This window comes from Saimiri boliviensis, chromosome 13 (assembly GCF_048565385.1).
Source record: "Saimiri boliviensis isolate mSaiBol1 chromosome 13, mSaiBol1.pri, whole genome shotgun sequence".
Classification (NCBI taxonomy): Eukaryota; Metazoa; Chordata; class Mammalia; order Primates; family Cebidae; genus Saimiri; species Saimiri boliviensis.
Window position 1 is genome coordinate 69,086,373 of NC_133461.1, and position 26,519 is coordinate 69,112,891.

General features: G+C 45.9%; 1 long non-coding RNA gene and 1 other non-coding gene across 2 annotated transcripts; one reads left to right on the forward strand and one right to left on the reverse strand.

Annotated features, from left to right (window-relative positions):
* Window positions 1-13,132: 13,132 nt before the first annotated feature.
* LOC141580944 (uncharacterized) lies at window positions 13,133-26,439 on the reverse strand. The gene is made up of 3 exons (XR_012513370.1): window positions 26,113-26,439; window positions 21,878-21,999; window positions 13,133-13,649 (listed from the first exon to the last, which is right to left on the reverse strand). It is a non-coding gene; the product is annotated as an uncharacterized LOC141580944 (long non-coding RNA).
* On the forward strand, window positions 18,387-18,448 carry LOC120361723 (U7 small nuclear RNA). Its single transcript, XR_005577858.1, has one exon. It is a non-coding gene; the product is annotated as a U7 small nuclear RNA (small nuclear RNA).
* Window positions 26,440-26,519: the final 80 nt, after the last annotated feature.

Sequence of the window (26,519 nt, forward strand, 5' to 3'; positions counted from 1 at the left end):
ACCAAACCCCATCTCTACCAAAAGTACAAAAAAAAAAAATAGCTAGGCGTGGTGGTGTGCACCTGTGGTTTCAGCTATTCAAGATGCTGAAGTGGGAGGCTCACTTGAGCCAGAAAGGCTGAGGCTGCAAATTCATGATCATGTCACCGCACTCCAACCTGCAAAACAGAGCGAGACCTACTCTCAAATAAAAAAGAAAAACAAAGAAAAAAGGGCTGGGCACAGTGGCTTATGTCTGTAATCCAGTACTTTAGGAGGCTGAAGTGGACATATCACTTGAGTTCAGAAGTTCAAGACCAAACTGTGCAACCTGGAAAAACCCCATCTCTACCAAAAATACAAAAAATTAGCCAGGTGTGGTGGTGTGCACCTGTGATCCCAGCAATTCAACAGGCTGAGGTGGGAGATTCACTTGAGCCCTGGAGGTTGAGGCCGCATCAAGCTGTGACCATGCCACTACACTCCAGCCTGGGTAACAGAGCGACACCTAATCTCAAAACAAAGAAAAAAGAAAGGGCTGAGGACAGTGGCTCACATCTGTAACTCAACCCTTTGGGAGGCCAAAGAGGGCAGATCACTTGAGTTCAGGAGTTCAATTCCAGAGTGGGCAACATGGCAAACTCCATCTCTACCAAAAATATAAAAAAGGTGTGGTGGTGTGCACCTGTGGTCCCAGCTATTCAAGAGGCTGAGGTGGGAGGATCGCATGAGTCCAGGAGGTTGAGGCTGCAGAAAGCCATGACCACACCACTGCACTCCAGCCTGGGTAACAGATGGAGACCTAATCTAAAAAAGGATTTTAAAAGATAAAAGGGCTAGTCACAGTAACTCATGCCTGTAACCCAGCACTTTGGGAGGCCAAGGAGAGCAGATCGCTTGAGTTCATGAGTTTGAGACAAGACTGGGCAACATGGCAAAACTACGTATCCACCAAAAATAAAATAAAAAAGTAGCCAGGTGTGTTGGTGTAAACCTGTCCTTGCTATTCAAGAAGCTGAGGTGGGAGGATCAGGAGGTTAAGGCTACAGCAAGCCATGATCACACCACTGCACTCCAGCCTGGGAAACAGAGTGAGACCTAACCTCAAAAAAAGAAAGAAGGAGGAAGAAGAAGAAGGAGAAGGAGGAGGAGAAGAAAGAAAGGAAGAGAGAAGAAGGGGAGGAGGAAGAGAGGAGGAGGAGGGAGGAAGAGAAGAAGTGACTGAGCACAGTGGCTCACACCTGTAACCCAGCACTTTGGGAGGACAGGTGGGCAGATCAGTTGAGAGGCTTGAGGCCACACTGGGCAACATGGTGAAACCCCATCTCCAAAATATTAGGCGTGATGGTGTGCACCTGTGGTTTCAGTGATACAAAAGGCTGAGATAAGAGAATTGCTTTAGCCCAAAACGTTGAGGCTGCAGCAAGCCGTTACCATGCCACTGCACTCCAGCCTGGGTAGAAGAGTGCCCTAATTTAAAAAATAAAAAAGAGAGAGAGAGAAAAAAAAGGGCTGGACACATTGGCTGACACTTGTAACTCCCAACTGGGGAGGCCGAGGTGAGGAGATTACTTGAGTTCAGAAGTTCAACACCAGATTGGGCAACATGGCAAAACCCCATCTCTACTGTAAATACAAAAAATTAGTCAGGCATGGTGGTGTGCACCTGTGGTTCCGGCTATTCAAGAGGCTGAGTGGGAGGATGGAGTGAGCCTAGGAGGTTGAGACTGCATCAAGCCGTGATCACCTCACTACACTCCAGCCTGGGTAACAGAACAAGACCTAATCTAAAAAAAAAAAGAAAGAAAGAAAAGAGCCGGGCGCGGTGGCTCAAGCCTGTAATCCCAGCACTTTGGGAGGCCGAGGCGGGTGGATCACGAGGTCAAGAGATCGAGACCATCCTGGTCAACACGGTGAAACCCCGTCTCTACTAAAAATACAAAAAATTAGCTGGGCATGGTGGCGCGTGCCTATAATCCCAGCTACTCAGGAGGCTGAGGCAGGAGAATTGCCTGAACTCAGGAGGCGGAGGTTGCGGTGAGCCGAGATCGCACCATTGCACTCCAGCCTGGGTAACAAGAGCGAAACTCCATCTCAAAAAAAAAAAAAAAAAAAAAAAAAAGAAAAGAAAAGAAAAAGAAAGAAAGAGAAGAAAAAAGTGCAGGGCACAGTGGCTCACACCTGTAATCCACAACTTTGGGAGGCCTAGGTGGGCAGATCACTTGTGTTCTGGAGTTGGAGACAAGAGTGGGCAACATGGCAAAACCCCATCTCTACCAAAAATCCAAAAAAAAAAAAAAAAAAAAAAGCTCGGCATGGTGGTGTGCACTTGTGGTTTAAGGTATTCGAGAGGCTGAGATGAGAAGATTGCTTGAGGGAGGCTGAGGCTGCAGCAACCCATGACCACGCCACTGCACTCCAGCCACAGTGACAGAGCGAAACCTAATCTCAAAAAGAACCAAAAAAAAGAAGAAGAAAAAGAAAAGAAAAGGGGAGCTGGGCACATTGGCTCGTGCCTGTAATGCAACACTTTGGGAGGCCAAAACGCGCAAATCACTTGAGTTTAGGAGTTTGAGACCAGACTGGGTAACACGGCAAAACCCCATTTCTACCAAAAAACCAAAATATTAGCCAGGCGTGGTGGTGTGCACCTGTGGCTCCAGCTACTCAAGAGTCTTAGACGGGTGAATCGCTTGAGCTCAGAAGGTTTGAGGCTGCAGCAACCCGTGATCACACTGCTGCATTCCAGCCTGAATTAGACGGTGAGACATAATCTCAAAAAAGAAAAAAAGGGTTGGGCACAGTGGCTCACGCCTCTAACCCAGCACTGTGGAAGGCCAAGGTGGGCAGACCACTTGAGTGCAGAAGTTCGAGACTAGATTTGGCAACATGGCCAAACCCCATCTCTACGAAAAATTCAAAAAATTAGCTAGACATGGTGGTGTGCACCGGTGGTCCCAGCTATTCAAGAGGCTGAGAGGGGAGGATCGCTTGAGCTCAGAAGTTTGAGGCTGCAGCAAGCTGTGATCACGTCACTGCACTCATCTGGGTAACAGAGCAAGACAATCTAAAAAGTAGAAAAAAGAAGATAAAAGGGCTAGACACAGTGGCTCATGCCTGTAATCTAGCATTTTGGGAGGCTGAGGTAGGCAGATCGCTAGAGCACAGGTTAAGCCATGATCACGTCGCTGAACTCTAGCCTGGATAACAGAACAAGACCTAATTTTAAACAAATAAATAAAAAAGGACTGGGCACAGTGGCTGATGCCTGTAACCCAGAAATTTAAGAGGCCAACGTAAGCAGATCACCTGAGTTCAGAAGTCTGAAACCAGACTGGGCAACATGGCAAAACTCCATCTCTACCAAAACTACCAAAAATTAGCCAGGTGAGCGAGACCAAATATCACAAAAACCAAAAAGAAAAAAAGGGCTGGGCACAGTGGCTCACACCTGTAATTCAGCCCTTTGAAAGGCCAAGGTGGGCAGATGACTTGAGTTCAGGAGTTCAAGACAAGACTGGGCAACATGACAAAACCACATCTCTACCAAAAATATAAAAAATTGTTCACCTTTGGTCCCAGCTATTCAAGAGGCTGAGGTGGCAGGATCTGGAGTTCAAGGCTGCATCACCCCCCTGCACTCCAGGCTGGGTAACAGAGTGACACTTAATCTCAAAAGAAAACAAACAAACAAAAAAGGTGGCAGGGAGAGAAGAAATAGGGGCTGGGCATAGTGGCTCATGTCTGTAGCCCAGCATTTTGGGAGGCCAAGCTGGGCAGTCACTAGAGTTCAGGAGTTAGAGACCACACTGGGCAACATGGCAGAACCCCATCTCTAGCAAAAATACAAAAAATTAGCCAGGCATCTCTGTGCACCTGCGGTTTCAGCTATTCAAGAGGCTGAGGTGGGAGGATCCGTTTAGCCCAAAATGTTGAGGCTGCAGCAAGCCATGACCACACCAGTGCACTCCAGCCTTGGTACCTGAGTGAGATCTAATCTCAAAAAAACGGAAAGAAAAAACAAAAAGAAGAAGAAGAAAAAAAGCAGGGGCTGACACTGTGGTTCACGCCAGTAACACAGCACTTTGGGAGGCCAAGGTGGGCAGAAGACTTGAGTTCACAAGTTCGAGACAAGTCTGAGCAACATGGCAAAGCCCTATCTTTACCATAAATACAAAAAAATTAGCCAGGTGTTGTGGTGTGTAACTGCGGTCCCAGCTATTTCAGAGGCTGAGGTGGGAGGATTGCTTGAGCCCAGGAGATTGAGGTGGCAGCAAGCCATGACCACGCCACTGCAGTCCAGCCTGGGTAACAGAGTGAGACCTAGTCTGGAAAAAAAAAAAAAAAAGGAAAAAAAAGGGCTGAGGTTAGTGACTCATGCCTATAACCCAGCCCTTTGGGAGGCCGAGATGGAGATATCATTTAAGTTCACGAGCACAGACCAGAATAAGCAACATGGCAAAACATCTCTAACAAAAATACAAAAACTTTTTTTTGTTGCCAAGCTGCCCAGTCTGATCCCAAACTTCTGAACTTAAGTGATATGCCCACTTCCGCCTCCCAAAGTGCTGAGTTACAGGCATGAGTCACTGTGCCTAGCCTTTTTTCTTCTTCTTTCTTTTTTCCTTTTTTTTTTTTTTTTTTTGAGATTAGGTCTCATTTTGTTACCCAGGCTGGAGGGCAGATCATGGTTTGCTGCAGCCTAAATCTAGGCTCAAGCAATCCTCCCACCTTAGCCTCTTGAATAGCTGGGATCCCAGGTGTACAATAACATGCCTGGGTAACATTTTGTATTTTTGGTAGAGATGGGGTTTTGCCATGGTGCCTAGTCTGGTCGTAAACTCTTGAATTGAAGTGATCAGTCCAACTTGGCCTTCAAAGGTGCTGTGTTACAGTTGTGAGCCACAGTACTCAGCCTTTTTTCTCCTTTTTAATTTTTATTTATTATTATTATTATTATTATTTTTGAGATTAGTTCTCTGGCTGTTACTCTGGCTTGCTGTAGCCTCAACCTCCTGGGCTCAAGCAATTCTCCCACCTTAGCCTCTTGAATAACTGAAATCACAGATACACATCACCATGCCAGGCTAATTTTTTTTTTTTAATTTTTGGTAGTGATGGGGTTTTGCTACATTGCCTATTGCCTATTCTGGTCTCAAACTCCTTTTTTAAAATTAATTTTATATATATATATATATATATATATATATATACATATATATATATATATACACACACATATATATATGTATATATATATAAATTGCATTTTAGGTTCTGGGGTACATGTAAAGAACATGCAGGATGGTTGCACAGGTACATACATGGCAATGTGGTTTGCTGCCTCCATCCCCATCACTTATATCTGGCATTTCTCCCCATGTTATCCCTCCCCAGCTCCCTGCCCCACACTGTCCCTCCCCTAGACCCCTCCACAGACCTCAGTGTGTGATGCTCCCCTCCCTGTGTCCATGTGTTCTCATTGTTCAACACCCACCTATGAGAGAACATGCAGTGTTTGATTTTCTGTACTTGTGTCAGTTTGCTGAGAACGATGATTTCCAGGTTCATCCATGTTCCTACAAAGGACACGAACTCTTCATTTTTTGTGGCTGCATAGTATTCCATGGTATATATGTGCCACATTTTCCCTGTCCAGTCTATCATCGATGGGCATTTGGGTTGGTTCCAAGTCTTTGCTATTTGCATGTGTCCCTATAATAGAATGATTTATAATCCTTTGAATATATACCCAGCAATGAGACTGCTGGGTCAAATGGAATTTCTATTTCTAGGTCCTTGAGGAATCACCACACTGTCTTCCATAATGGTTGAACTAATTTACACTCCCACCAACAGTGTAAGAGTGTTCCTATTTCTCCACATCCTCTCTAGCATCTGTTGTCTCCAGATGTTTTAATGATCGCCATTCTAACTGCCGTGAGATGGTATCTCAATGTAGTTTTGATTTGCATTTCTCTAATGACCAGCGATGATGAGCATTTTTTCATATGTTTGCTGGCCTCATATATGCCTTCTTTTGAAAAGTGTCTGTTCATATCCTTTGCCCACTTTTGAATGGGTTTGCTTTTTTTTTTTTTTTTTTTTCTTGTAAATCTGTTTTAGTTCTTCATAGATTCTGGATATCAGCCCTTTGTCAGATGGTAGATTGCAAAAATTTTTTCCCATTCTGTTGGTTGCTGGTTCACTCTAATCACTGTTTCTTTTGCCGTGCAGAAGCTCTGGGGTTTAATTAGATCCCATTTGTCTATTTTGGCTTTTGTTGCCAATGCTTTCGGTGTTTTAGTTATGAAGTCCTTGCCTGTGCCTATGTCCTGAATGGTTTTGCTTAGGTTTTCTTCTAAAGTTTTTATGGTTTTAGGTCTCATGTTTAAGTCTTTAATTCATCTGGAATTAAATTTTAGTGTAAAGTGTCAGGAAGGGGTCTAATTTCTGCTTTCTGCACATGGCTAGCCAGTTTTCCTAACACCATTTATTAAACAGGGACTCCTTTCTCCATTGCTTGTTTTTGTCAGGTTTGTCAAAGATCAGATGGTTGTAGATGTGTGGCATTGCCTCCAAGGCCTCTGTTCTGTTCCATTGGTCTACATCTCTGTTTTGGTACCAGTACCATGCTGTTTTGATTACTGTAGCCTTGTAGTATAAGTTTGAAGTCAGGTAGCATGATGCCTCCAGCTTTGTTCTTTTACTTAGAATTGACTTGGCTATATGAGCTCTCTTTTGGTTCCATATGAAGTTTAAGGTGGTTTTTTCCAGTTCTGTGAAAAAGGTCGCTGGTAGCTTGATGGGGATAGCATTGAATCTATAAATTGCTTTGGGCAGTATGGCCATTTTCACAATATTGATTCTTCCTAACCATGAGCATGGAATGTTTCTCCATCTGTTTGTGTCCTCTCTTATTTTGTTGAGCAGTGGTTTGTAGTTCTCCTTGAAGAGGTCCTTTACGTTCTCTGTTAGTTGTATTCCTAGGTATTTTATTCTCTTTGTAGTAATTGTGAATGGCAGTTCATTCTTGATTTGGCTCTCTTTAAGTCTGTTATTGGTGTATAGGAATGCTCATGATTTTTGCACATTGATTTTGTATTCTGAGACTGTGCTAAAGCTGCTTATCAGTTTCAGGGGATCTTGGGCTGAGAAAATAGGGTCTTCTAAATATACAATCATGTCATCTGCAAATAGAGACAATTTGACTTCCTCCTTTCCTAGTTGAATATCCTTTATTTCTTTTCTTGCCTGATTGCTCTGGCTAGAACTTCCAGTACTATATTGAATAGGAGTGGTGAGAGAGGCCACCCTTGTCTTGTGCCAGATTTCAAAGGGAATGTTTCCAGTTTTTGCCCATGCAGTATGATATTGGCCATGGGTTATTTGTAAATAGCTTTTATTATTTTGAGATATGTTCTGTCAATACCTAGTTTATTGAGAGTTTTTAGCATAAATGGCTGTTGAATTTTGTCAATGGCCTTCTCTGCATCTATTGAGATAATCATGTGGTTTTTTTCTTTGGTTCTGGTCATGTGGTGAATTACATTTATAGACTTGCATATGTTGAAACAGCCTTGCATCCCCAGGATGAAGCCTACTTGATCACTATGGATAAGCTTTGTGATCATGATGGATAAGCTTTGTGCTGTTGCAATCGGTTTGCCAGTATTTTATTGAAGATTTTTGCGTCTATGTTCATCATAGATATTGGCCTGAAGTTTTCTTTTCTTGTTGAGTCTCTGTTGGGTTTTGATATCAGGATGATGTTGGTAGAATTTGGCTGTGAACCCATCTGGACCTGGGCTTTTTTTTGGTTTGGTTGGTAAGCTATTAATTGCTGCCTCAACTTCAGCCCTTGTTATTGGTCTATTCAGGGTTTTGATTTCTTCCTGGTTTAGGTTTGGGAGGGTGTAAGTGTCCAGGAATTTTTCAATTTCTTCCAGGTTTACTGGTTTGTGTGCATAGAGTTGTTTATAGTAATCTCTGATGGTGGTTTGTATTTCTATGGAATCTGTGGTAATATCTCCTTTATTGTTTCTCATTGCATCTGTTTGATTATTCTTTCTTTTCTTTTTTATTAACCTGGCTAGTGGTCTGTCTACTTTGTTGATCTTTTCAAAAAACCAGCTCCCGGATTTATTGATTTTTTGAAGGGTTTTTTCTGTCTCTATCTCCTTCAGTTCTGCTCTGATCTTAGTTACTTCTTGTCTTCTGCTAGCTTTGAGTGTTTTTGATCTTGCTCCTCTAGCTCTTTCAATTTTGACATAAGCTGCCAATTTTAGATCTTTCCTTGCTCCTCATGTGGGCATTTATTGCTATATATTTTCCTCTAGACACTGCTTTAAATGTGTACCAGAGATTCTGGTACTTTAAGTCTTTGTTCTCATTGGTTTCAAAGAACATCTTTATTTCTGCCTTCATTTCATTGTTTATCCAGTCGAGATTTAGGAGCCAGTTGTTCAGTTTCCATGCAGTTGTGTGGTTCTGAGTTAGTTTCTGAATCCTGAATTCTAATTGGATTGCACTGTGGTCTGAAAGACTGTTTGTTATTATTTTCATTCTTTTGCATTTGCTAAGGAGTGATTTACTTCCAATTATGTGGTCAATTTTAGAGTAGGTGTGATGTGGTACTGAGAAGAATGTATATTCTGTGGATTTGGGGTAGAGAGTTCTGTAAATGTCTATTAGGTTTGCTTGGTCTAGTTCTGAGTTCAAGTCCTGGATATCCTTGTTAATTTTCTGTCTCATCGATCTTTCTAATATTGACAGTGGAGTGTTAAAGTCTCCCACTATTATTGTGTGGAAGTCTAAGTCTCTTTGTAGGTCATTAAGTCCTTGCTTTATGTATCTGGGTGCTCCTGTATTGGGCACGTATATATTTAGGACCATTAGCTCTTCTTGTTGCATTGATCCTTTTACCATTATGTAATGCCCTTCTTTGTCTCTTTTGATCTTTGTTGGTTTAAAGTCTATCTTAATCAGAGACTAGGATTGCAACACCTACTGGTTTTTTTTCCTCTGCATCTGCTTGGTAGATCTTCCTCCATCCCTTTATTTTGAGCCTTTGTGTATTCTTGCATGTGAGACAGGTTTCATGAATACAGCACACCGATTGATTTTGACTTTTTACCCTATTTGCCAGTCTGTGTCTTTTGATTGGGGCATTTAGCCCCTTTACATTTAAGGTTAATATTGTTATGTGTGAATTTGATCCTGCCATTTTGATGCTACCTCGTTTTTTTGGCCATTAGTTGATGCAGTTTCTTCATTGTGTTGATGCTTTTTACAATTTGGTATGTTTTTGGAGTGGCTGGTACTGGCTGTTTCTTTCTATGTTTCATGCTTCTTTCAGGAGCTTTTGTAAATCAGGCCTGATGGTGATGAAATCTCTGAGCAATTGCTTGTTTATAAAGGATTTTATTTCTCCTTCACTTATGAAGCTTAGTTTGGCTGGATATGATATGTACATTCAGGTACACCTATCAAATGTAGATTAGGTCTTTTCACATAATCCCATATTTCTTAGAGGCTTTGTTCATTTCTTTTTACTCTTTTTTCTCTAATCTTGCCTTCTTGTTTTAGTTCATTGAGTTGGTCTTCAATCTCTGATATCCATTCTTCTGCTTGGTCGATTCAGCTACTGAAACTTGTGTATGCTTCACAAAGTCCTTGTGTTGTTTTTTTCAGCTCCATCAAATCATTTATATTCCTGTCTAAGCTGTTTATTCTCATTAGCATTTCATCAAACCTTTTTTCAAGGTTCTTGGTTTCTTTGCATTAGGTTAGAACATGATCTTTCAACTCAGAGAAGTTTCTTATTACCCACCTTCTGAAGACTGTTTCTGTCAATTCATCAGATTCATTCTCTATCCAGCCTTGTTCCCTTGCTGGTGAGGAGTTGTGATCCCTTGGAGGAGGAGAGGCATTCTGGTTTTTGGTGTTTTCATCCTTTTTGTGCTGGTTTCTTCCCATCTTTGTGGATTTATCTACTTGTGGTCTTTGTGGTTAGTGACTTTCAGATGGGGTTTCTGAGTTGGTGTCCTTTTTGTTTCTGATGAAGTTATCTCTTTCTGTTTCTTAGTTTTCCTTCTAACAGTTAGGGCCCTCTGCTGTAGGACTGCTGGAGATCCACCCCAGACCCTGCTTGGCTGGGGATCACCTGCAGCAGCTGCAGAGCAGTAAGGTGGCTGTTATCATTGTCCCAGAAGGACACCTGCCAGATGTAAGCCTGAGCTCTCCTTTGTGAGGTGTCTCTTTGGTTATAACAGGGTGGGAGAACTGTTTGAGGAGACAGTCTGTCCCTTATAGGAGTTGAAGTGCTGAGCTGTGAGCTCCATTGTTCTGTTCAGAGCTGCTGGGCAGGTACATTTAAGTCTGCTGCAGAGGAACTCATAACCATCTTTTTTTTCACAGGTGCTCTGTCCCAGGAAGGTGGGGCTTTATTTATAAGTTCCTGACATGCTGTTGCCTTTTTTCAGAGACGCCCTGCCCAGCAAAGAGGTAGCCTAGTCACAGTCCACCAGCAGAGGCATTGCTGAGCTGCTGTGGGCTCTGCCAAGCTGCTGTGTGAACTTCCTTGCAGTTTTATTTATAGGGTTATAGTTAGAACTGCCTCAGTAATGGTGGTCTGCCTCAGTAATGGCAGACTGGCTCTGTAATGGCAGAATGCCTCAGTATTGGTGGACTACCTCGGTAATGGTGGACTGCCTAGGTAATGGTGGACTGCCTTGGTAATGGCAGACTGCCTCGGTAGTGGGGGACTGCCTCGGTAATGGTGGATGCCCTTCCTCACCCACAGAGCTGGACTGTCCCAGACCCAGCTGTGCTTGCTGTGAAACTCTCAATCCAGAGCATTTCAGATTGCTAGTCTGGTGGGGGTGGGACTGGCTGAGCCAGATCACCTGTCTCCCTGTTTCAGTCCCCTTTTTTTCAGTTGAACAGGCGACTCTGTCTCCCAAGCATTCCAGTCGCCAGTTGAAATGGAACTCAGATTTGTGTGAGTTTTTGTGCGGAGACCTGCTGCACCAGCTGAAACAGCTGTGCTGGAGACTCGTGGGGCTTTTCCTCCTGGGAATCTCCTGGTCTGTGGGCAGTGAAAATTTGTCTGGAAATGCAGTGATCACTCACCCTCTGCATTTTAACTGGGAACTGCACTCCAGAGCCATTCCTATTCGGCCATCTTCTCAAACTCCTCAATTAAAGTGATTTGCTTACCTCGGCCTCCCAACGTGCTGGGTTTTAGGAGTGAGCCACTGTGCCCAGCCCTTTTTTCTTCTTTTTTATTTTTATTGTTTTGTTTGTTTGTCTGTTTTTGAGATTAGCTCTCGCTCTGTTACCCGGGCTGGAATGCAGTGACGTGGTCACCACTTGCTGCAGCCTCAGTGTCCTGTTCACAAGCAATCCTCCCACCACAGCCTCTTGAATAGCTGGGCCCACAGGACCTCGTGATTCACCCGCCTAGGCCTCCCAACATGCTGGGATTATAGGCGTAAGCCACTGTGCCCGCCCAGTAAACATTATTTTTTATAAAATCATTTACTTGTGTTTTGAGGCTAGGGCTTGAGATCACTCAGGCAGCTCTGTGAGCGATATGGTTGCCCACTAGGTGTCAGGAGAGGCCCATAAATCTCTAGAAAACACCATGCATTTCCAAAAAAATCCTTCTAATGTGTTCACAAGGCTGGTTTGGACATTATAAAAAAGATTTTTCTGTCGTTCATTGTTCATCTCTGTGAACAACGTAATGCTGTGTTTTCTATAAAGTAAAGCTGACAACATCTTTTCCAGTGGTGGTCTTGGTTTGCGCTACTGTTCCTGGCAATGGCCTCAGGTAAATGAATAGGAAAGATACATTGTCCAGTTGATATCTTCCAGATGATCATGAATATGAATGGTGTCACTGACGCCAGGGTGCTAGCAATGCACGTTGCATGAATGACAACTGCAGAGTGTTTGCAAGATTCTTTATCACCCTTTTACTTGGTAGTGATCAAATATTTTTCTAAAAGTTTTGGCCACAATAGTATACTTAAATCATAAAGTTTCTAGATTTTCCCCAATTGTATCCTCTTGCCAAAAAAAAAAAAAAAAAAGTGATGATTGCTTTGGTACACCAGACTCCTTAGTCATCAGCCATCTTTTGCGTACAGTACCACAATCCCCAAAGGCATTATGGGAGAGGACATTTGAAAGCTGAGAAGGAAATGCTTTGTTAGGAACCTAGTGAGAAGCTCTGTAAGCTAGATTGTATAGCTAGAACTAAAGTGCCCAGGAATAGAAGTAAGGAACAGAATGTAAGATGTGTATTGAAAAGACTTACTTCAGCCATTCTTCTTCTTTTTATTTTTTATTTTTTGTAAGACGGAGTTTCGCTCCTGTAGGTGTTGAAAAGAGGAAACATACTACAGAAAGTAAAAGCCATGTGCTCTGTTTTTCAGAGACAGGGTCTCACTTGTTGCCCAGGCTGCAGTGCAGTGGTGTGATCATAGCTCATCATGACCTTGAACTTCTGGGTTCAAGCGATCCTCCTGCCTCAGCCTCCTGAGTATCTGGGCCACCATGCTCATGTCACCATGGCCAGCTAATTGTTCTATTAAAGATATATTTTTTCTTAGTAGAGATGAGGTCTGGCTATGTTCCCAAGTTGGTCTCAAACACCTGGCCTCAAGTGATTCTCCTTCTCAGCCTCCCAAATCACTGGGATTACAGGCCTGAGCCACCATGCCTGGCCTGCTCTGTTTTAATAATATGCCTGTACATCTTGCCCATTTGAGTCTTCAGGTGGTTGTGAATTCAGTAAGAGAACATGTCCTTGGATTTGGGTAATATTCTATAAGTTCTTAAAATAGATAGGTGCTGGCAAGTAGCTAGGTACTAGTAGCTAGCTACTTCTGCACCTTGCTCTGACAACGTGGCAGGTTGAAGTCGCTGTAAATAAGGTCTTTACTATCACTGTATTTGAGGATCAGCGAAACATTGGAGCCTGAGTTTTGTTATAGTCCTGGGGTGATGGATGAGGCAAATATTCATGACAAACGGGAAAGAAACAGCCCTCAGAATCTTCTTACCTACTGGGAGATGGGTTTTCTCTCTAAGTTAAAACAAACTTTCTGATACAGCAGTTTTCAAACTTATTTATTTGGGGCAGCAATCTTTAGTAAAAATGAAAATTTGGCATGGAATTTCAATGTACAGAATCTGAATACATACAAACAAAAAGTAGGATCACTGCTTGAAAAAACCCTCAGTTTACCCCCGAGCTGGTCAATAAGGTCATACTGCTTCCTGGACATGGCATGAATCACACTAGACTAGATGCTCTGTCAGTAATTACACTAGCCAGAGCCCCCACCGCCCATGGCCAAGCCACTCCCAGTTCATACCTCCCTTAGGAGTCACCCTTGACTCACTGAACAAGCAATGTTCAAGTGATTACTGTTTGCCGCAGCCTGGGTTAGATCCTGGGTACACAAAGATGAAGGAGGCTCAGGTCTCATCCTCGAGGAGCTCAGAGTCCATGCAGAACTACTTTCTAAACTTTAGGGAGCGTTGTAATTGCCTGGGCTGCTCATTACTATGTATTATTTCTGGGTTTCACCCCAGAAATGCCCACTCAAAAGGTAAGGGGTGGAGCCTAGAAAGCTTCATCTTTAATAAGCATTCACCTATGGGAGAAACAAACATAAACAAATGCAGTAATGAGGACACAATGTGCTGGGCGTGGGGAGGCAGCGGGAGGATTGCAGGATGAGGGAGGGCGGGAGAAGCACCCAGGCAGGCACGGTGACACCTGAAGGACATGCCGGCAGAGGGAGCCCCAAAGGGCAAGTCACAACTGCCTGGCTGGTAAAGTCTTCCAGAGGAGTGACCCAGAGCCAGGGCTGAAGGGGCTGCACAGGAGGGCCGGTCATACAACAGCGACCCAAGAGGAGCTCGCGCATACCATGTGCTGCCTGGCACCACTGTGCCGAGAACTTCACACATGCTCTCATTTCATTCTCACAAGTTCCACCAGGTAGTACTACTAGTATTCCCATTTGACGAATGATGTTGACGTTTAGTAAGATTAAGTGACCTGCAGAAGGGGAAGTAGGACTAGAACCCAGGTTTGTTCCTTTCCAAACCCATGTCTTCAACTATTAAATCCTATTACCTTTTTGTTCTTCCTTTCTTTTTTTTTTTTTTTTTTTTGTTTTTGTTTTTTGAGACAGAGTCTCACTTTGTCACCTAGGCTGGAGCGCAATGGCATGATCTTAGATCACTGCAACTCAGCCTCCCAGGTTCAAGCGATTCTCCTGCCTCTGCCTCCTTGCTAGCTAGGACCACAGGCATGCACCACCATGCCCAGCTAATTTTTGTATTTTTAGTCGAAACAGGGTTTCACCATATTGGCCAGGCTGGTCTCGAACTGCCTCCCAAAGTGCTGGGATCACAGCCATGAGCCACCACTCCCAGCCCATATTGCTTCTTAAAGGATGTAGTCAAGGGAATGGACCAAAACCATCTGTAAGAGGTAAATTCCAGAGGGCTTGATGATTGGTTGGCTGTAAGGAGTGAGCAGTCACTCCCTATTCTCCAGCCTGGGGTGCCTGAGTGATGCCACTGAGTGAACAGTGCCTCCTGGAAGAGAAGTGTGCTGAGGAAGGCAGGCTGGGTAGCTGCCTAGGGAATGGCCTGCAGGTAACTGGATATGTGGGTCTGAAGCTTGGGCAGAAATCTGAGATAGAGATGTTGGTTTAGGAATCGGTGGAAACTGTGAAACTCACTGAGTTCACTCAGAGAGAGAGATGTGAGTGAGAAGAACCGAAGAAGGGAGGAGAAGTGAAGTGTGCAAAGGAAGGAGTGAAAAGACGTGTCATGGAAGCCAAGGGAGCGGAGTGTCGGGAACAGCCACCTGAGTTCAAATGCCGTCGGTGGTCCAGAAAGACGGAGGACTCAACAGTACCCACTGGATTGGCAAGTTTGATGGTTACTGACGACCTTAAGGAGACAAGTGGCAGGAGCCCATTACAGCACGTCACAGAGCTAAGCAGGAACCACAGCAAGCTGGAGAGAGCAAGCGTGGACCATTCTTTGGAAGGGGTTGAACGAGACGTGAGGGGAACAATTGCAGGGCATGACGGGGTGGAGCGGCCTGGAAGGCCGACTTCCAGTGCTCCTCTGCACAGGTTCACATTTACCACCATAAACTTCTAGGATGGCAAGTGTAATTCATCCTTTGCCTTGTGAAAATGGGCTTTTGCAACCAGGCAGATGGCTGTTGTTCTTAGGCCGAAGAAATGGAGAAGAGGCATCGCAGCAAGAGATAAATGTTAGGGATGAATCTTTCTCCAAAATTCTCCATTTCCTGGAAGTTTCACTCCTAGTTCCCACACCTGCTGGTGACAAGACCCAGTCCTGATTTCTCTGCCCAAGAGGCTCAGCCAGGGGCCAGAGGAACAGCTGCATCCTGGTGTGATTCCGCCAGCCAACAGGTGGCCATCCGCCCTTCTGGGTGGCATCTTTCCAGTTCTACAGAAACTATAAAACTGAAACAACAACCAAGAGACTGCTGGGTGTCGCTGAGTCAGACCCGTGTGTCACCTGGGCACCTGCACACCCTACGCCAGCCTGCAAGGGCCTTTCTGGGCTGCTGTCCAGAGCGCATGTGCCCTGCTGTGGCTAACTCTCCGCAAGGGCCATGGGGTGGGCCATGTCCATCCCTGCTGGAACGCTTCTCTAAAACAGGGCATGGCTCCACTTACTATTTACTTAAAAACAATACATCATATTCAGCTGGAGTGGTGGGCAATTGGGGATTGCTCCTTTTGTTTCCCACTAAGCCCAGGCAATCCCCTCCAGGTTTGTTTGGGGTGGTCAGGGTCCTGGTGGGTGAAACAACGGAAATTCTGAGACTCCTTTGGGGAGCCACAGACAGGTGCGGGGCCGAGAGGGAGAGTTGTTGTTGTTGTTGTTTTTAAAGTAAAAAAACTTGGCCATGGGGCCGGGCGCGGTGGCTCAAGCCTGTAATCCCAGCACTTTGGGAGGCCGAGGCGGGTGGATCACGAGGTTGAGAGATCGAGACCATCCTGGTCAACATGGTGAAACCCCGTCTCTACTAAAAATACAAAAAACTAGCTGGGCATGGTGGCGCGTGCCTGTAATCCCAGCTACTTAGGAGGCTGAGGCAGGAGAATTGCCTGAACCCAGGAGGTGGAGGTTGCGGTGAGCCGAGATCGCACCATTGCACTCCAGCCTGGGTAACAAGAGTGAAACTCCGTCTCAAAAAAAAAAAAAAAAAACTTGGCCATATTTATAATCAAGCGTGGGATGCAGGGTAGAAGAAACTGAAATTTGAGTAGAGAAGACTAGCAGGGCAGGTCCCCCAGGGACAGCCGGGGAGGAGGGCGTTATCTGAGAACAGATGGCAGTGGGGAGCTTGGCCTGTGTCCAGATCGTGACAGCATCTCCTGCAGAGGGGACATCTGCCCTCTGTCTGACACTGCACCAGTACTTACCACCACTCGTGGGCTGTCCCAAACCATGAATGAGTGGTGACCCAGTGTGGGCCCCTGGCAGCCCCACTCTAGAGCGTGTGCCCTTAACCAGCACAAACCAACATACAGCTTCACGGTATCTAACCAAAGGGCCCAAAGGCAACAGAAATCACACTTCTTGGCTTAATTTTCTCTCCATGGATAGAAGCAAAGTAGAGATGGGGTTTTACCATGTTGCCCAGGATGGTCTTGAACTCCTGGCCCCAGGTAATACACCCATCTCAGCCTCCCAAAGTGCTTGGATTACAGGCATGAGCCACCATGCCTGGCTTTAAATTCTCTTTCTTGCTGTGGATTTTTGCCCACCTGCTGGCATTGAGATGGCCACACCAGTTCCAGAAGATAAATAATGGAGAAGACCTGCTTTTTGGACCAAGTGCCTTTGTCCTGGCAGCCTCTCAGCAAACACTCAAGTCTCCTGGGCCTGCACTGGGTGCTAATTGAAGCAGGCTCCTAAGCGAACCTCAGACCCTCAGACCGAAAGGCAGCCCTGCAGCAAGGGGGAGCAGCTTCCCTAAGCCACTGAGTATGATGTGACTACTACCACAAAGCCAAGGTTCTGTTAGGGAGAAAGAAGGTCCTCATGATGGGATACTGGAGTTTCAGATTTTTGAGGTGAATGAGTTTAAAATGTAAGCAAGAGGCTGGGCGCAGTGGCTCACATCTGAAATCCTAGCACTTTGGGAGGCTGAGGCAGGCGGATCACCTGAGATCAGGACCATTGTGACCAACATGGTGAAATCCCATCTCTACTGAAAATGCAAAAAATTAGCCAGGTGTGGGGCTCATGTCTGTAATCCCAGCTCCTTGGGAGGCTGAGGCAGGAGAATCACTTGAACCCCGGAGGTGGAGGTTGCAGTGAGCCGAGTTCGCGCCATTGCACTCCAAACTGGGTGACAGAGCAAGACTCCAGCTCAAAAACAAAACAAAAACATGAGTAAAATCCAGGAAGCCGACTTTGCTAGAGGTGCCTGAGTGATAAGGAGAGGAAGAATTAAAGCCAGGGCCAGGCATGGTGGCTCACTCCTATAATCCCTGAACTTTGGGAGGCCGAGGTAAGCAGATCACCTGAGATCAGGAGTTCGAGACCATCCTGGTCAACACAGTGAAATCCCATCTCTACTAAACATACAAAAATTAGTTGTGCATGGTGGTGGGCACCTGTAACCCAGCTACTTGAGAGGCTGAGGCAGAGAATAACTTGAACCTGGGAAGTGGAGGTAGCAGTGAGACAAGATTGTGCCACTGCGCTCCAGCCTGGGCAACAGAGTGAGGCTCCATCTCAAAAAAAAAAAAAAAAAAAAAAGGAAGGCCCAGGGACCACAGGCCTCTAGATGGGTTGTCCATGGCGATATTGACATTGCCCAGAATTACAGCACAAGGTGGCAGGGACATGGAGAGGGACACAGTGGGCCAACCTGACAGAACCCAGAAGTGGAGGGGTGCCACAGAGGAGCAGGTGACAGACAAGAGGAAAGCGGGGTGGGTTGTGCTGCTTTTCCTTCTCCCTGAACCCTGTTGACCCTAAGCACCTTAATTCTGAGCAGGTTTCATCCTGCTCTCTGCACGGGCGCCCACGTCTCTCCTGTCTAGGACAAGAGCTTCCTGCCTGGCCTCCCTGCCTGCCTGTACTCCCTCTACTGCCTGGTTTCCAACCTTTGCTGCATGCCAGAATCCCTGGGGGAGCCTCTCAAAGCCTAATGCCCAGGCCACACTGTGGTCCAGTTGAAGGAAAGTCCCTACAGCTGCTTCCAGGCCTCAGTGCTTGCCAGAGCTTCTAGGGTTATCTGTTATCATGCAGCCCAGGTTGGAACGACACCTCTGCCTGTCCCCACACTGCCGATTCTCATCTCAAAAGCCAAGTGGAAGTGGTACAGCTCTTTTATAATTTGTCTAGCAGGTTTTCTTGTTTTTACTGGAAAATCCTCCAAAGGAAAAAAAAAAAAATAAAAATGCAGTAGGAGTAGGTCATTCCCATTCATTCAAAAACCAGTTGTCTGGCTTGCACAGGAACTTCTAACCTGTAGTCCCAGCACTTTGGGAGGCCAAGGCAGGATGTTTGCTTGAGCCCAGGAGTTCGAAATCAGCCTGGGCAACATAGTGAGACCCTGTCTCTACAACAATTTTTTAAAAATTAGCTGGGCATACTGCCTGTGATCTCAGCTACTTGGAAGGCTAGGGAAGGAGGATCACTTGAGGCCAGGAGAGGTTGAGGCTGCAGTGAGCTATGATTACACTACTGCACTCCAGCCTGGACAACAGAGTGAGACCCTGTCTTTTTTTTTGAAACAGCTTCGCTCTGTCACCCAGGCTACAGTGCAGTGGCATGATCTCGGCTCACAGCAACCTCTGCCTCCCGAGTTGAAGCCATTCTCTGGCCTCATCCTCCCGAGTAGCTGGGATTACAGGCACGTGCCACCACAGCTGGCTAATTTTTGTATTTTTAGTAGAGATGGGGTTTCACCATGTTGGCCAGGCTGGTCTCGAACTCCTGACCTTATGATCCTCCCTCCTCAGCCTCCCAAAGTGCTAGTAGTACAGGCATGAGCCACCACATCCGGCTGACCCTGCCTCTTTAAAATAGAAAAAAAAAAAATGTTGTTAAGTCGCTAATACTTTCCAGGCACTGGGAGTACAAAAATGAAAAAGACATGAGTGTCCCTCCCAACAAAGACAAAGACACTTCCTCAGGGGACAGAAGTATACACAGCATTGTGATAGGCGCTATGGCAGAGGACAGCGCCATGGCATCCCGGGAGTCACCTCTAAACCCGAGGCGGGGAGACCAGATGCACTCCCAGAAAGGAGCCCTTTCAGCTCAGCCATCCTCATCTCCACTTGACTTTGGCCTCCCACAGATGGCCAAGCCTGCTTCCCGGATCTCACTTGGGTTAAATGATTTTGCCTCACAAATCTCAAATTCTGAAGTGTGTCTAAGCTCACCATGAATTATACACCCTTCTATAATTCACGTGACAACTCGAGCCGTAAGCCGTGGCTCCTGTCTCCCTTCGTGGCCTCAGCTCTTACCACTTGCCACAGGACCCTACAGTCCCGCCTCCAGCTTCCGGGTCTTGTGTATTCTGCACTCCTCCAGGGAGCAGCACAGAGGAGGGCTCTGTGAGTGGAGGAATCGGAGCCAGCGCCTGGGATGAAGAAGGTGAGGGCATGTGCAGGAAGCACCATAGCCCAGGTAGGCTGAGGCCGGTGCACCTAGGACAGGGAGCCGTCTCCTTTAGTGTCCTCATCTCCCAGAGAGCTGGTCAAACCAGTTCCTGGGCCCCTCCGCAGAGATGCTGCATCCTGGGTGTGAGGCAGGGCCTGAGAGTCTCCCTTTCCAACACACTCCAGGGCAATGCAACCAGCCGTGGACCATGGGAGGTGACACAGAGTGAGGAGCAGGGAGAGACCAGGCTAGAGACACAAGCAGGGAGAGATGAGGCTAGAAGGTGGACTGCAAGAAGATGCAGCTGTCAGCATAGGACTTCAGGATGAACTTTATTTACTTATCGTGTATCTACTATGCTTCTGACTCTGGAAACAGCAAGAAGAAAAATAACATAGTTCTTGACCTCAGAATATTTTTAGGCCTGGTGCAGTGGCTCATTAACTATAATTTCATATAATTCCAGCGCTTTGGGAGGCTGAGGTAGGAGGATTGTTTGAAGCCAGGAATTTGAGACCAGCCTGAGCAACTAAGCGAGACCCTGTCTCTACAAAAAAAGAGGAAGAAGGAGGAGGAGGAGGAGGAGGGAGAGAAGGAGGAGGAAAGAAGAAAGAAGAAAAGAAAGAAAAAGGATTCAGGCATGGTGTCACGCCCCTGTAGTTCCAGCTACTCAGGACAGGAGGCTGAAGCGGGGAGGATCCCTTGAGCCCAAGAGTTTCAGGCTGTGGTGAGCTATAATCATACCACTTCACTTCAAGCCTGGGCCACAGAGAGAGACATCATTAAAAAAAAAAAAAAAAAAAAAAAAAAAAAAAAAAAAAAAAAGTTAAGTTTTTTAGCCCAGTGGGAGAAGCAGAAAAATATGCAAATAATTTTAATACACAGTGGTGAGTCTCAGGGAGGTGCATCTGGGTGGATGTATAACTGCAGAGGAGTGACCACAACTGCCCCAGGGCTTAGATGACCAACGGAATTCCAACAGCAGGTGTGAAACAGATTTGAGGGTGAGGCCAGATGTGGTGGCTCACACCTGTAAACCCAGCACCAAGGCTGGTGGATCACCTGAGGTCAGGAGTTCAAGACCCGCCTGGCAAAATACTGATGAAATATCATCTCTACTAAAAATACGAAAACTAGGCGGACATGGTGGCTGGTGGCAGGTGCCTGTAATACCAGCTACTTGGGAGGCTGAGGCAGGAGAATCGCTTTAACTTGGGAGGCGGAGGTTGCAGTGAGTCGCGATCGCATCACTGCACTCCAAGCTGGGTTACCAGAGCAAGACTCTATCTCAAAAAAAAAAAAAAAAAAAAAAAAAGATTTGAAGGTGAGGGTGGCGGGGAAAGGCAGAGAACACTAAGACTGCTGTAACAGTCCAGGGATTGAAGGCTGTTCTCACTTCATTCCAGCTTTCCACCTGCCCAGCTCCACCACTATACAGTGTGTCTCTCTACTGAGGAGCTACCTGATTTGAGACTCAGTCTTCCTACAAGGCAAAAAGAGGAGATGTGGCTGCTCCACCTGGTCCAGACCTGGAGCCAGTGAACCGAGCTCTCATCATGCCGCACAGTCTCCTCAGCCTCGTGTTCAATGTGCTTTCTTTAGAAATGCTGATTGTAAACGATGACACCTTTTAAAAACCAAAATTCAATTAAATTCAATACATATTTATTGGGCACATGCTTCGTTTAAGTTCCTGATTTAGACAAATCCATTCCCACCCCTGAGAACCTCATAATCTGTAGGAGGAGACGTAAATAGAAACAGCTGAGAATGATCATGTAAAATCCACACATAGCCTCTGCACACATATTCCAGAAAGGAAAGGACAAAGCTTTGAACACATCCATGCCTTTGGCTTGGGAAATATTGAGGATTTGGAGAGTATCAAATGCAGTACGTTCTGTTATTGAGAGTTAGGGAGCTCAGGCGATCTTCTACAGAGATATGAAAAGATAGGTTGAAAAAATAAGTCTCCAGTTTATTTGGAGTTTGTTATTTAGGAAAAAAAAATGCAATTTAAGTGTCCCAGGGTTGGCTGGGTGTGATGGCTCATGCCTGTAATCACAGTGACTCAGAAGGCTTCAGTGGGAGGGATGCTTGAGCCCAGCGGTTCAAGACCAGCCTGAACAACATAGCAAGACCCCATCTCTAAAAACAATGTTTAAAAATTAGCTGGAATGGTGGCACGTACCTGTGGTTCCAGCTACTTGGGAGATTGGGGCAGGAGGGTCTTTTGAGCTGAGGAGGTCAAGGCTGCAGTGAGCCATGATCATGCCACTGCACTCCAGTCTGGGCAACAGAGAAAGATCTTGTCTGAAACAAAACACAACAAAACAATACAAAAACCCACAAAAGTTACAGGTTGAAGTAGAAAAGGTGGTAGTAAGATTCACAGTAAAATAATGGGAATCACTTATGTACTCCATTTACTTAGTCATTGCATTTAAAATCTATGATGCAATATACAATTGTATGAATAATGTAATTTAAAACCAATGAAAGGCTGGGCGCAGTGGCTCACACCTGTAATCCCAGCACTTTGAGAGGCCGAGGTGGGCAGATCACTTGAGGTCAGGAGTTTGAGACCAGCCTAGCCAACACTGGTGAAACCTCAACTCTACTAAGTATACAAAAAATTAGCCAGGCACGGTGGTAGGTGCCTATAGTCCTAGCTACAAGGGAGGCTGAGGCATGAGAATTGCTTGAACCTGGGAGGTTCATACCACTGCACTCCAGCCTGGGTGACAGAGCAGGACTCTGCCTTAAAAAAAAAAAAAAAAAGTTAAAGACAGAACTGGTAAAAAGAAATCAGATCTGGCTTAAATTTGGGATCTGCTAAAGCAGTGGCTCTGTGATACATTGTAGCAAGTCAATGGATAGCCTCTGCCTTAGGCAAAGTGATGAATATTAATCACGTTCTATTAAAAAGCTCCTCAAATTTAAGCAATCAAGTGGCCAGAATAAAATTTGGCATATTGTAAGCGCTCTGGTCTTCCAGTCAGAGTGCCTTGTTTCTAATTGCAGCTGTTACTTCCCAGCTATGTGTTCTTGGACAATTACTTGACCTTCTTGTGTCTCAGTCGCCTGGACAGTAAAATGAAGATGATCATAGTAGTATCTGTCCATGGGACTGTATGACTACTAAATGACTCACTCCACAGCAGAACAGTGCCTGACCCAAGGCAAATTCTCCATCAGCACTCGGTATTATAATTATGATCACGCTGGTGTTAAGCATCCAGGTTTAGGGTCAGGATGTATCTAGGAGATAATTCCCGACAAAGTTTTCAGAGATCCAGGAATCCACTGATGAGGGTGGTTACAGTGTCTCATGTCCAAATATTTTAGAAAAGAAAAGGCTAAGAGGCCAGATGTCATGGCTCATGCCTGCAATCCCAGCGCTTTGCAAGGCTGAGGCATGTGGATCACTTAGCCCAGAAGTTTGAGACCAGCCTGGCCAACATGGTGAAACCCTGTCTCTACTAAAAATACAAAAATTGGCCCCAGATGGTGATGCATGACTATAGTTCCAGCTACTCGGGAGGCTGATGTGGGAAGATTGCTTGAACTTGGAAGGCAGAGGTTGTAGCGAGCACTCCAGCCTGGGCAACAGAGTAAGACCAAGAAAAAGAAAGGAAAGAAGATGAAAGGAAAGGAAAGAAAGAGAAGAAAGAAGAAAAAAGAGGAAGGAACAAAGGAAGGAAGGAAAGAAGGGGGAGAAAGGAAATGAAAAAAAAAAAAAAAAAGACTAAGGGATAGTTCTCTGGCTAGTCTTAGCTACTGATAGGAGGAATACGAGTAAACCGTGATGTCCACACGTGGATGCATCTAATTCTCACCACACAGCAGTGGGGTAGGCAGTATGATCCTCATTTGACAAGTAAGGAAACTGATTGGATGAATGACTGTTCCACAGCTAGATCTGTTCCTGCTCCTCGGGGATAATAAATGGCAAGACTGAGCTTTGGAATCAGACAGATGTGGCTTTGAATTCGGGTGGGCTAACTCCTAGATGTGTGGCCTGGAACAAGCACGTTGGCTCATGTCTTTTCAATAAATAGGGTCCCTAGCCCACTGCTTGGCATACAAGAAGTGTTCAACCGCTGGCCCAGTGATCATCTTGACTCACTGCAGCCCAGTGGGGAGGGGGATCTTGTAACCTGGGTTCTCATGTCAGCGTGCAATCATGGGGTAGAAATTGAAACCTGCTTGAACTTCAGTTTAACCATTTGTAAAACGGAGAATAGCACCAACTTTGGAAGATCATCCTGAGTTGAACGCCTTAGGAGGTAGAGGTCAACGTGAGTGGGCCTAGGTCTTTTGGGTCATGCTGTGTGCTCTTCCACTTCCCTGCCTCACTGCACAAATCCGCTCCCCATTCCCCCAGGACTCAGATAAGGGCCCTGCCCTCTCGCCCCATCTCATCCTGGAGAGGAGCACCCTCTTCTCCGAACAAGCATCTTACTTTGCACTTGAACTTTGTTTATGGCAGTGCAGGGTAGTTTACAAAGCTAAAAAGTAGTTGATCAGGCGGGTGGGTGCAATGGCTCCTGCCTGTAATCCCAGCACTTTGGGAGGCCAAGGTGAGAGAATCACGATGTCAGGATCAAGACCATCCTGACTAATATGGTGAAACCCCATCTCTGCTAAAAATACAAAAAATGAGCTGGGCGTGATGGCATGTGCCTGTAGTCCCAGCTTTCGGAAGGTTGAGGCAGGGGAATCTCTTGAACCCAGGAGGTGGAGGTTGCAGTTAGCCGAGATCGCGCCATTGCACTCCAGCCTGGGCAACAGACCAAGGCTCCACCTCAAAAAAAAAAAAAAAAAAAAAAAAAAAAGTTTATTCTGGTGCAAAAGGGAGACTCTTTTTCCCTAGCGGATTTGCTTTAGAAAACTCGTAATCACAAATTATTGTTCTGTCTTTTTGAGATACACGTAAATGTGTTTTAAAGCTAAGTAAGATTTCCCCTCCAGTTTTGCAACTCAGGAATGTATCTTTTCACGGACTTGGGAGGCATGTCTTTGAAATGGTATCCCTGTCTCCCACTTTCGAGGGATGGTAGGAGCCCAGCTTCCAGAGAGCACCTAGCTTCAAACTGTAAACCTACTTCCTGTCATAAAGATACAAAAAAATTGATTTTTCCTTTGGATAAAGACAATTAACACACGCAAATGGCCACCGCATTTACCAGCAGCCAGTCCATCATCAGGATAATTGGGATGAACCCTGCAACAAATGGTGCAGTGGAGTCTGTGGGTAACCCCCCCATATAGGCACCGAGGTATGAGAGCTAAGCAGAACCCTGGCACAGTTAGGGCTTGAGGAATATCTCACTTTATAGTGTTACTACTCAGTGATTTCCTTTTATAATCATATATTAGTTTATAGAATTAGGGCTTGAAGAATCCCTTTATCTAATCCTCTATAGATAATCATATAATAGTTGATAGTATGAGTGCCTAAAAAAAGTTTCCCTACATATATACCTATAATTGTATCTTAGTTCATAATCAGAGGAATGCCTAGAGTGGACACAGTACAGAGCATGAATTAAGGAATAAGCAGCATATAATCGGAGGAATGCCTAGAGCAGACACAGTGCAGAGCATGATTTAAGGGAAAAATATTTATACCAGGACAAGAATCCATGGCCCAGGCGGCAGCGTTCAGTATCGTAAAGATACCCGCTGTATGGCAGGCTTGGGGCAAGAGCCACTCCTCCTGATAAAGGAGCTGTAGGACCTTGCTCCAGTTCCTGTGGAAGGCTGCCCTCAGAACGGCAATCCACCTTGGTGACTGTGAACTTTATCAGCTCTTCCTACTGTGCTGCTTGAAAAGCATCTTCCCATAGAACCCATTGGAAGCTGCCAGAAGGTGGCGGTAACCTTGACAGCTCTGTCACTGCTATGTGACTTAAAGCATCCTCCTATAAATCTTATAAGTAGTTTGCCCATAGATAGAAGTATTGCAGACTGCACCCTCTTCACTGCACATGGCCCACCTTCAAGCCTCGGTGACCTAATGGGGGTGGACCCCTTACTGCACACGGCCCTTGCCTTCATGGGAACAGGTCCCTTGCTGTGCACTGTCCACCTCCTGGCCTAGGTGACCTAATGGGCGTGGACCCCATGTTTTATCACTCACGACCCTATCACTATCCTTAAAGATGATTTCACTCACTGCCCTGCCCCCTAACCTATACAGAATAAATACTCATGCTTCTGGACATTCGGGGCCTGGCCTGACTGGACTCCACTCATAGGTGGCGTGGCCCCCAGAGCCCAGCTGCATTTTATTTGTACTTCTGTGTCCTGTCTCTTTATTTCTCAGATCCTGCGCCTCAGCACAGCATAAGGCTCACCCCAGGACCCTGTGGGGCCCTTAGCCCTACAGCAGTCCCCTCCCAGGAGGGCTGTCTTGTTTACCTCTGGAGCATGCGTGGGGCAGGTTGCATCCTCCTGGCTGTTAGATACAGGCTGAGATTTCTGTCTTTGCAGCCTATTTGGTGGCGATGCGCATCACATGCTGGTTTAATGCTTGTTCAAGACCCGAACTGCGAACTGCGGTGGGGTTTTGAGGGTTGGCAGGTTTGTTTTTCATCACAGGTCCCTGACGGTAGAAACCGGAGTGGCTGGACAGGGCCTTGGGAGAATTGGGACGGCGGGAGTAAGGACGAGGCCAACCCCCAACGCCTGCGGCATCTGCTGCGAGCGCGCACCGCGCACCCCAGGGTAGCAGCGCAGGTCTACGGCTGCGCCACAGCCGGCCCGCAGCGCTATTTTTAGCTGCGGCAGCCAGCCCGGTCACGTGACGGGGTGGGCGGCACCCAAGA